Source organism: Vitis riparia, chromosome 6 (genome assembly GCF_004353265.1).
Source record: "Vitis riparia cultivar Riparia Gloire de Montpellier isolate 1030 chromosome 6, EGFV_Vit.rip_1.0, whole genome shotgun sequence".
NCBI classification, from domain to species: domain Eukaryota; kingdom Viridiplantae; phylum Streptophyta; class Magnoliopsida; order Vitales; family Vitaceae; genus Vitis; species Vitis riparia.
The window spans coordinates 11,913,348-11,925,863 of record NC_048436.1 but is presented as its reverse complement, the minus strand read 5'-3'; the positions used below and the strand labels follow the sequence as shown (position 1 = coordinate 11,925,863).

The following is a 12,516-nucleotide window of genomic DNA, read 5'->3' as shown; positions in this document are numbered from 1 at the left end:
CATGGAGATCAATTTGGAAAAGAAGCAACGAGAAGGGGAAGACAAAAAGAAGAAGAGCATAGCTCTCAAAGCTACAACTAAGGAAGAAGAAAAAGTTGAAGAAGAAAAAGAAAGTGAAGAAAGTGAAGACTTAGCCCTCATCACAAGAAAGTTTAACAAGTTCATGAGGGGTGAAAAGTTTAGAAGAAGAAGGTTCACTTCTAGAAGAGGCTCCTCTAAAAAGGAATCTTCATCCCATGGTGACAATGAGAGATGGGAGGAAAAAAGAGACTTGGTGTGCTTCAAGTGTAAGAAACCAAAACACATTAAATATGATTGTCCTCTCTATAAAAGTGAAGCCAAGAGGAGAAAGAAGAAGGCAACGATGGCCACTTTGAGTGAAAATAAAGATAAATCTTCCTCTGAAGAAAATGAGAAAAAAGTGGCAAACATGTGCTTCATGGCAATAGATGAACTTGGTGAGGTAATTTCTAATATTAGCTGTGAAGATATACATAATGCTTCTCAAGAATTGTATGAGGATTTTGAAAAACTTGGTTTGAAAAATGCTTTTCTCAAAAAGAAAGTTCAACAACTTGAAAAGGAACTTGGAGTAGTAAAATAAAAATTTTCAAATGTTTAAGATTCTAAAACTTATCTTGAAAAAGAGAATGAGATTTTAAGAAAGAAAAATAAATGGTTGACCTCCTCTCTTTCAATCTTTTCTTATGAACAAAAATCTTTTGAAATGATCTTAGCTAGCCAAAAATGTATTTTTTGATAAACAAAGGCTAGGATTCAAATATTTAAAGAATCAAAAGTATTTTAAGAACTATTTTGTAAAGGAATCCACAAGTGCAAGTCCTTCCACTACTTGAAACTTTTGTGGAAGAGGGGGACACATTAGTAGCACATGCCCTTTAAGAAATGGTTCTTAAAAGAATTTAAATGCAAAAGCTAAAAAGATTTGGGTTGAAAAATCCAAGGTCACACTAACCCTCAATGACCCAAAAAGATATGGGTACTTAAATAAACTTGAGTTATGTGTTATAGGGTTCAAAGAAGGATAAGTGGTTCTTGGATAGTGGATGCTCAAGACACATGATCGGAGATGAATCCAAGTTTGCTTTTCTTACAAATAGAAAGGGAGGATCTGTTACCTTTGGAGACAATGCAAAAGGAAAAGTCATTGGTTAAGGCAACATTGGTAATGACACATTCACTCTCATTGAAAATGTTTTATTAGTAGATGGTTTAAAACATAATCTTTTAAGCATTAGTCAACTTTGTGACCAAGGTTTTAAAGTGATTGTTGAAGCATCTCATTGCATTATTAAGGACATTCAAAATGAAAAAAACCATCTTCATGGGTCATAGATGTGATAATGTTTACACTATAAATATTTCAAAATATGATGGCCATGATAGATGTTTTTCAAGCATGCATAATCAAAGTTGGTTGTGGCATAAGAGGTTGGGACATGCTAACATGGACCTCATTTCCCAACTTAACAAAGATGAACTTGTTAGAGGCCTTCCCAAAATAAATTTAAAAAAAATAAAGTTTGTGAAGCTTGTCAAGTGAGAAAGCAAATAAAAAACTCTTTTAAAAACAAAAATTTCATTTCCACAACTAGGCCACTTGAATTATTGCATATGGATTTATTTGGTTCCTCTAGGACACCAAGTCTTAGAGGAAAGTCTTATGCTTATGTTATTGTGGATGACTTCTCTAGATATACATTGGTATTGTTTTTAAGTCAAAAGAATGAAGCCTTTTATATGTTTTCAAAGTTTTGCAATAAGGTTCAAAATGAAAAAGGTTTTGCAATTACATATATAAGAAGTGATCATGGAAGAGAATTTGAAAATATTAATTTTGAAAATTATTGCAATGAGCATGGAATTGAACACAATTTTTTGGCTTCTAGAACTCCTCAACAAAATGAGGTAGTTGAAAGGAAAAATAGAACCATTCAAGAGATGGCAAGAACCATGTTAAATGAAAACAACTTACCAAAATATTTTTGGGCTGAAGCGGTTAACACCTCTTGTTATGTTTTAAATAGAGTTTTATTAAGATCCATACTTAAGAAAACTCCCTATGAGCTTTGAAAAAAACAAAAAACCCAACAATAGTTATTTCAGAGTCTTTGGATGCAAATGTTTTATATAAAACACCAAAGACATTCTTGAAATTTTTGATGGAAAATCAAATGTTGGAATTTTCCTTGGTTACTCAACTTCAAGTAAAGCTTTTAGAGTTTTCACCAAAAGAACCATGGTTGTAGAGGAGTCCATCTATGTTATTTTTTTTTATGAATCTAACACTTCTCTCTAAGAAAGAGAGTGTTGATGATGATTTAAGTTTGGAGACCTACATGGAAAGATTTCAAATTGAAGATGGAAGACAACAAGAAGAGAATGAAGTGGATCCTAAGGAAGAAAGGTCACCATTAGCACTACCCTCTCCTTAATAAGTGCAAGGTGAATCAAGCCAAGACCATCCTAAAGAATGGAAGTTTGTCATCGATCACCCATAAGATTGTTGTGATGGTTCTCAAGTACACGAATCATTTAAGTAATATAATTGTACCTAAGTATGGAAATCGAACCCACAAGGACTATGCTACTAATTACTGAAATTTATTATTCCCACTGCTATTTGATTAACTAAATTTTTAAAGTTGTAGAAGAAAGCAAATTAAACAATTAAAGAAAATAAATTCAAACTCTTATGATTTAAACAATCTAGGGCTTTTGACTTCACTACAAACACTTTCATGCAATTGATTGCTTAACCTAATTTCTGTTATGTCTTATTTAGAGATTTAATTCCCAAAGCCAACCAATATTTTCTCTCGAGATATATCAGATTGCTTCTTAAATTACTAACCTAGCATATCTTTATGTGAATTTAAGTCTAAATGAGTAATTAAGATCTATGGAATTATTATAGATTTAACTATTAATCTCTTAAAATATGGTAATGTATCTCTACTATTCAATCATTCTAACGTAATTTATTCTATGGATCTAATTTAGATTATAACTCTCGTTATCAACCTAAATCATAAAATGAGTCAAAACTTGGGCCCTTAAGAATTGAGAGCATTAAGCGCAGAATAGATACACAAATAAATTGATGTAAAACATAGAATTAAATTAAACTAATCAAAAACATAAATTGTGATTGAGTTGTATCTTAGCCCTAGACAAAGGAAATTAGTTCATGTCAAGATGAAGAACAAACATCCTGAATTACAATCATAAAGAAAAGAGAAGAATCAACCAGAAAAATAGAAGAAAATCTGCAAATCCCCTTCTTGTTCTCTAAGCTTCTCCCTCTCCCAGGTCTCTAAGATCTCCTAAATAAACCTTACTTCCGTCTATTTATAGACCTGGTATCGTAAACTAATGTTCCACCTAATTCAAATCTGAACAGAATGAGATAAGAATGAACGAATAATTTTCAAATTTTAAATATCGGGTTGCAACACTCAATGCCTCCTGCCGCAACGCTTTAGTATTGGGTCCTGAGGATTTTTGAAATTCCTTTGGGCACCACGACGGACAAGTTCCTCCCATTACGACACTTTCCTCTCAGGTAAGTTATACAAATTGTCACGTAAGAGGCTGTTGCGGCACTTGAGAGCTCCTGCCATGGCAGTTCTCACATTTTCACTGAATTTCATATTTTTCTTCCAATTTTGCCTCGTATTGCTCCTTTTTTGTACTCTTGGTTATTTGAGACCTAAAACAATAAAAATAATGATTGTTGAGATAAATTACTCTTAAACTAATGAAATATCAAGTTAAACCATAGATAATAAGTTGCTCTAAATCGACTTATCAAATTCTGCCAAACTTAACATTTTGCTAGTCCTCGAGCTAAAACAAAATAAAATCTAACCTAAAACTATCCTAAAAACAATTAAATCACAAACTAAATCAAGACTCAAAACTTCTCAAACTTCCAGAATCAAATTCATTCGTCAAGTTTAATTTATAATATTGTCTCAAAAATTACTAATAACACAAAGTCATGAAGAATCTATCGAACATTACAAAATTAGAAGGTCACTTAAACATTCATTCAATTCAAACCTTCAATCTTCTGAAAATCCAAGTAAGCAACCTTTCAAACAATCAATTCTACTACCTGGATAATTTTATAAAAACAATTATAGACAAAGTCGACCTCTAAAAAGTAATGTATGATATCAAATCTCATAGGCTTGGCTTTCTTGTTACTCTCCACTAATGTAGACTCATCATGTTACCTCAGATCAAAAGGTCTTTAATAAGCTTGTAATGTTAGGCTAAGGTGTTGGCTCACAAAGAATGGAAAGGATAAATTCAAAGAATGAGAACACTCACAATTGAGCAAAATATGATAGACTCAAGAGCTTTTAATACTAACATCACTTCCTATCTTGTTGAAACTTTTTATACTTTTCACCACTAATGCCATTTTTTTTCTTCCTTTAATCCTTCAAAACCCCCAAACTTATTTCTCTATTATAGCTAGGGTTAACAATACACATTTTCATCATTTCTTTAATAAGATATTTTTGCTCTCAAACAAAATAAATAACAAACATGTAAATGTTCTCATCAAGGGTAAGGATAAGTGTTTAGGCTTAAAATAGGTAGGAAGATAGGTTTAAAGAAAGAAAAATAAGGCTAGCATTATATAAAAGGGCTCAAATAGGTAACTAGTGGATAAAATATTCTGGGTAAGGTAAGAAAAGCTCAAACAATCCAAAAATGGCCTAAATCATGTCCTAAGTAACATAAAAATCTATGATTTCACCTTGTGTAACAATCAACCAAGTTCTAAAATTTGTTGATTTCTAGTCATCCATAATTGTCTAAATAAAATGTCTCTAAGCAAGCAAAACAAGATCATTATCAAAATCACCATACTAGACCAACATCGAATCTCAAATCCAAACAAAACAAACATCCAAATTATCTTCAAAATATAAGTAATATCAAATTCCATCTCAACAACCATGCATCATCATAATCAATATATTATCATCGACTATATGAATCAACTCTAAGAAAATAATGCTCAAAAATCAAGAAGTATCGAAAACATTTTTAACTGAACTTAGCTAAACCCAAAAGAAATTAATCGTTATCCCTAAACTTAATTACTTTCATTGCCCTCAATGAATAAAAGAAAATAAAGTAAGGAAAAATTAAGGAAAAGAAAAACTCCCTTTTTGATGAGTTTTTGGGACAAATCAAAAAATCGCTCCTTTCTCATTTAGTAGTGTCCAAATTGTAGCAAAAAGGCAGAAACAATCACCCCAAATCACGACCAATCAAGAAGACGGACTGGATCTACGATTTTCCTTCCAAAATTACACCAAATGAAGCTTCAATCTTGCCAAATCTCCAAAACCCGTGAGTAATCCCAAAAGAAAACAAAGAATTCAAAATTTAAATATGATTAGGATTGAAAGATGGAATGAAAGTGGAGAGAATATGAGAAAAGCTATTCGTGAAAAATGAAGGAAGATGGTCTTTTAAAACACCTACTTACTTATCGCGCAACGACATTCAAGTCTTTCCGCCGCGGTGCAAAGCCCTAATTTTTACAAGAGAAATTCAATTGGGGGTGACCACTACAATGCAAAGCCTTATCTACTGCAGCGGTTTAGTCTCAGGTCTTCTTATGAGCAACGTCAGTCGCGGGACTCAATGCCTCCCACCGCGACACTTTTCACTGGGTATGTAAAAAGCCTTTTTTTTTTCTTGAAAATAAAGGAACAATAGTTAAAAATAAAAATAAAAATTAATCCTAAACTACCAAACAATTAACTTTAAAAATTCACTAACTAAATTAACTTTGAAACAAAATAAAAACAAAATTAATAAAAATCCTAACAACTAAAATAATTGAAAATTTGAAAATAAAAATGGCTCAAAATAAACCTGGTTGCCTCCCAAAAAGTTCTAAAATTTAAGCCGTTAGCTAGACTTTCTCCACTCTTCTACTTCGGAGTTAAAAGTACAATAGACACCCTTTCGGTGCTAAAATTTTCTCCCAAATAGTGCTTCAATCGTTACCCGTTCATTGTAAAAGTTCTCTTTGATGGATAATGAACTTCTATTGCTCCTTATGGTAAAACCTTGTTAACTATGAACAGACCAGACCATCGCGATCTTAATTTACCTGAAAAAGCTTGAGACATGAGTTGAAAAGAATAACTTGTTGACTAACTTTAAATGCACGCTTCTAAAAATGCTTATCATGCCATCTTTTTGCCTTATCCTTATAAATCTTAGCATTCTCATAAGCATTATTACAGAACTCTTCCATCTCATTTAATTGTAACAATCTCTTCTCCCCTGTAGTTCGTAAGTCAAAATTCAAAAGTTTAACAGCCTAAAATGATTTATGCTCCAACTCAACCGGAAGATGAAATGATTTGCCATAAACCAATTGATATGGAGACATCTCAATAGGTGTCTTGAATGTCGTTCTATAAGCCCATAAAGCATCATCCAACTTACTTAACCAATCTCTCCTAGAAGAATTAACTATTTTCTCTAGAATTCATTTGAGCTCACGATTAGATACCTCAACTTGACCACTTGTTTGCGGATGATAAGGAGCAGCTATACGATGTGTTACTCCATATTTACCCAATAGTGACTCAAATTGATTGTTACAAAAATGAGATCCCCCATCTCTTATGATAGCTCTTGGTGTACCAAATCTTGCTAAAATGTTTTTCTTAAGAAATTTAACTACCACCCTAACATCATTGGTCTGTAGCACCTCAGCTTCAACCTATTTGGAAATCTAATCTACAACAATCGAAATAAAATGATTAGCATAAGAGGATGGAAAAGTACCCATAAAATCAATACCCCATACATCAAACAATTCTATTTCTAAAATTTTTGTTAGAGGCATCTCATTTTTCCTAGATATATTCCTAATCCTTTGACATCTATCACAGTTGGCAACAAAATTAAATGAATCATTAAAAAGAGAAGGCCAATAAAATCCTGATTACAAGACTTTGGATGCGTTTTTAGTAGGTCTAAAATGTCCTTCAAATTCATGGGAATGACAATGATGTAGAATACTCTCCATCTCCTCTTTTGGCACACGTCTCCTAATTATTTGATCGGCACATGGTTATATAAGAAATGATCATCCCATATATAGTACTTGAGATCTGAGAAAAACTTTTTCCTTTTTTGATAAGTAAGCTCGGGAGGCAAAATCTTCCTAGCCAAATAGTTAATAATGTCTGCATACCATGGCACTTGTTCAACTGAAAAAAAAGCCGCTCATAAGGAAATCATTCATTAATATCATCATCAACTCCTTCATTAGGCTCCATATGATTCATCCGAGAAAGATGATCTGCAACTAAATTCTTGGTTCCTTTCTTGTCTTTGATTTCCAAGTCAAATTCTTGTAGCAGCAAGATCCAATGAACTAGCCTTGGATTTGCATTTTTCTTAGAAAACAAATACCTCAAAGCTGAATGGTCGGTATAGACAATCACCTTAGAACCTATCAAATAAGACCGAAATTTGTCAAAAGCATAAACAACTACTAAAAGTTCTTTTTCAGTAGTTGCATAATTTACTTGAGCCTCTCTTAAAACCTTACTAGCATAATAAATCACGTGAAAATTTTTACCTTTCCGCTGCCCTAAAACATCACTTATAGCAAAGTCACTAGCATCACACATCAATTTAAAAGGCAATTCCCAATCAGGTGCAACGGTAACAGGAGAAGATATTAGTTTAGAGTTAAGAGTTTCAAAAGCATTTAAACATTCTTTAGAAAAATAAAAAACTGCATCCTTAGCCAATAAATCACAAAGAGGTTTAGAAATTTTTGAAAAGTCCTTAATGAATCTTCTATAAAATCTTGCATGACTAAGAAAACTTCCAACTCCCTTAACATTTGTAGGTGATGGCAGCTTCTCAATCACATCTATCTTGGCATGATCCACCTCAATTACTTTTAGATAAATTCGATGTCCCAACACAATACCTTCTCTCACCATAAAATGGCATTTTTCCCAATTTAAAACCAAGTTTGTGTCAACACATCACTGTAAAACCAAAGAAAGATTAGAAAGGCAATCATCAAAAGAATAACCAAAAACAAAAAAAATCATCCATAAACACTTCAATGCATTTTTCAATCATATCAAAGAAAATGGACATCATGCAACATTGAAAAGTGGCCGGAGCATTGCATAAATTGAATGACATTCGTCGGTAAGCAAAAGTGCCATATGGGCATGTAAAAGTGGTCTTCTCTTGATCTTCCGATGCTATGGGGATTTGATTGTATCCTGAATATCCATCTAGAAAACAATAATAATCATGAGCGGAAAGTCTCTCCACCATTTGGTCAATGAAGGGTAAAGGAAAGTGATCCTTTCTTGTGGCATCATTAAGCTTCCAGTAATCAATACAAACTCTCTAACCAGTTACTGTTCTTATGGGGATAAGTTCGTTATTATCATTCTTCACAATAATTATACCTCCCTTCTTAGGAAATACTTGAACTTGACTTACCCATGTACTATTCAAGATTGGATAAATTATACCTGCATCCAAAAGCTTCACAACCTCTTTCTTAACTACTTCTTGCATAGATGGATTTAATCTTCATTGTGGTTGAATTGTTGGCTTGTAACTTTCTTCAAATAGGATCTTATGCATAGAAATCAATGGGTTGATTCCCTTGATGTCATAAATAGTCCATCCAATAGCTTTCCTATGCTCCCTCAAAACTCTTAATAGTTTTTCCTCCTCTAAATTATTCAAAGAAGAGTTAATAATAACAGGATAAGAGCTAGAATCATCTAAGAAGGCATACTTGAGATGAGATGGTAATACTTTAAGTTCAAGTTTAGGAGGCTCCTTCTTTAATGTATGATTGTTAACATGAATGGCCTTTAATCCCTCAAATTTTAACTTTTTTGGAAACTCATAAATTGGCAATGCATCAAGATTATTAACACATTGAATTATATCATCATCACCACAAAGAGTTCCTAAAGTTCTACCATTCATTATACAATTTTCTAAAGGTGAAGTAGGAAAAGTTTTAGCTACCACCCTATCCAAAACACTAATTGCAAAGCAGGCATCAACATTAGATGGAAATTTCATAGCCTCAAAAACATTAAACATAACTTGTTCATCTTGAACCCTTGAAATCAACTTACCTTGATGAACATCTATAAGATTTCTACCTATAGCAAGAAAGGGTCTTCCTAATATAAGTGGAACTTCCCAATCTTCTTTCATATCTAATACAATAAAATCAGCCAAAAATATAAACTTATCCACTTTTACCAAAACATCCTCAATAATGCCTCTTGGATGTTTGATAGATCTATCCGCAAACTGCAAACATACTGTAGTAGGCTTCACTTCCCCTATTTCAAGTTTCCTGAAAATAGAAAGAGGCATCAAATTAACACTTGCACCAAGATCACATAAAACTTTATCAAAATCAAAATCACCAATGGTGCAAGGTATAGTGAAACTCCTTGGATCTTTTAGCTTAGGAGGAAGCTTCCTTTGAAGAATGGCGCTACACTCTTCAATGAGCATCACCTTCTAATTGTCCACTAATTTCCTCTTATTTGATAACATCTCCTTTAAGAATTTAGCATATTTTGGTATTTGCTCCAACATATCTACAAAAGGAAGATTGATATGTAAGCTCTTAAAAATATCAATAAATTTATAAAATTGCTTATCTAAATTTTGCTTTTTCAGCCTTTAAGGAAAAGGGATGGCATTAGATGATGGTTTTAGAGTAGATGGTTGTATAGGAGTGGAAGCAACTTGTTCCTTAGGAACCGAAGAATCTTCCTTATTTGCTTGTTGCTCGGCCTCCTTTGATTGTTCTAACTCCTTCCCACTTCTAAGAGTTATGGCATTTACAAGCTTCTTAGGATTTGTCTCTGAGATACTAGGAAGTGTTCCTTGAGTTATCTCCGTCAATAAATTAGAAATACCCCCACTTGATGCTCAAGGTTGTGAATACTTGCACCTTGGTTCCTAAAATTTGCCTTAGTATTATCAATAAAATTGTTAGTCTTTTGCATAAATTGGGTGAAAACTCTTCCAAGTTTGGCTTATTCTCTTGAGATTGGAAACCAGAGGGTGGTTTTTGCACATGAGTGTTGTTACTCTATGAGAAGTTCAGATGATTCCTCCACCCTTGGTTGAAATAGTTGGAGTTGGGATTGTATTGACGTTGATTATTGGACATATAGTTCACTTGTTCGGATGAATTTGCTTCATATAGGCCTCCAAATTGACACTCCAAGCTAGGATGATTACCTGCACAATTTTCATAAACTAAATTAGAAACAGCAGCAACATTCATCTTCTTAAAATTATTATTGAAAATTTCAACTTTAGCAACCAAATTATTAAAAGCATCAATATCATGAACCTCGACTATCCTCTTTTGTGCATTTTTATCCGTAGACTTCAAGAAATTGTTGCTAGCCATCACTTCTATAAGCTGATATCCCTCCTCCGATGTCTTATTAAAAAAACTCCTCCGCTTGTTGCATCCACCATGGTTTGAGTATTAGGATGCAAACTATTGTAGAACGTTTGCACTTGCATCCACATTGGTAAGCCATGGTGTGGGTACTTTCTTAAAAGATCTTTGAACCTTTCCCAAGCTTCATAAAGAGACTCTTGATCTTGCTATAAAAAGTTAGTTATATCATTCCTCATCCTTGGAGATTTTTTCGGTGGAAAGTATTTAGCAAGAAAAGTGTTAACCAGTCCATCCCATGTAGCGATTGTCCCTAGAGGTAATGAAATTAACCATGCCTTAGCCTTGTTATTTAGATAGAATGGAAACAATCAAAGTCTTATTGCATCATCGATCACACCATTATGCTTGAAGGTATCACAAATTTCTAAAAAAATTGCAATATGTAGATTAGGATCATCATTGGCCAATCCTCCAAATCGAACCAAAGATTGAATCATTTGAATAATTGCTAATTTGATCTCAAAATTGTTAGCTTGGATGGGTGGCCATCGAATGCTTAAGACACCCACATTAGGGACAGAATAATCCTTGAGGGCCCTGTTTAGGACTCCATTATCACCATGATTCTCTTCCCCCATTGCAGGAACCTCTTGAATTACTTGTTGCTTGTGTTTCTGATTTAGTTTTCATAGTGTTTTGTTGATATCAAGGTTGATTGGTACTAAGTCCAAACTCCTTGTACGTCTCATACACTAAGAAAACCTAAAAAGAGAAAAACAAGTGAGTATGAATAAAAAGAAAATAAATCAAATTAGCAAAGAAATAATTGGTATTAATATTAGTATCAAATAGTCCCTGGTAACGGGGCCAAAAACTTGTTATAACGGTTCGCAAGCATACAAACCGTTCAAGTCATATAATTATACCTAAGTGCGGATATCAAACCCATAAGAACTATGCTACCAATTACTAAAATTTATTATTCCCACTGCTATTTGATCAACTGAATTTTTAAAGTTGAAGAAGAAAACAAATTAAATAATTAAAGAAAATAAATTCAAACTCTTATGATTTAAATGATCTAGGGCTTTTGACTTCACTACAATCACTTTCATGCAATTGATTGCTTAACCTAATTTCTGTTATATTTTATTTGGAGATTTAATTCCCTAAGCCAACCAATATTTTCTCTCGAAATATATCAGATTGCTCCTTAAATTACTAACCCAACATATCTCTAAGTGAATTTAAGTCTAAAGGAGTAATTAAGATCTATGGAATTATTATAGATTTAACTATTAATCTCTTAGAACATGGTAATGTATCTCTACCATTCATTCATTCTAACGTAATCTATTCTATGGATCTAATTTAGATTCTAACTCTTGTTATCAATCTAAAAAATCAATCAAAACTTAGGCTCTTAAGAATTGAGAGCATTAAGCGGAGAATAGATACACAAATAAATTGATGTAAAACAGAGAATTAAATTAAACTAATTAAAAACATAAATTGTGATTGAGCTACATCTCAACCCTAGACAAAGGAAATTAGTTCATGTCAAGATGAAAAACAAACATCCTGGATTACAATCATAAAGAAAAGGGAATAATAAAACAGAAAAATAGAAGGAAATCTACAAATCCCCTTTTTGTTCTCTAAGCTCCTCTTTCTCCCAGGTCTCTAAGATCCCCTAAATAATAAACCCTACTTTCGTCTATATTATAGACTTGGTATCGTAAACTAACGTCCCACCTAATTCGAATATGAACAGAATGAGATAAGAATGAATAATTATCAAAATTTAAATATCGGGTTGCAGCGCTCAATGCCTCCCACCGCAATGCTTTAGTCTCGGGTCCTAAGGATTTCTGAAATTCCTTTGGGTGCCACAAAAGACAAGTTCCTCCCGTCGTGGTGCTTTCCTCTTGGGTAAGTTATGCAAATTATCATGTAAGAGGCCGTCGTGGCACTTGAGAGCTCCCGTCATGATGGTTCTCACATTTTCG

General features: G+C 33.1%; 1 non-coding gene across 1 annotated transcript; it reads left to right on the top strand.

Moving 5' to 3' along the window:
• Positions 1–10,639: 10,639 nt before the first annotated feature.
• Positions 10,640–10,746, top strand: LOC117917172. The gene has a single exon (XR_004651638.1). It is a non-coding gene; the product is annotated as a small nucleolar RNA R71 (small nucleolar RNA).
• Positions 10,747–12,516: the final 1,770 nt, after the last annotated feature.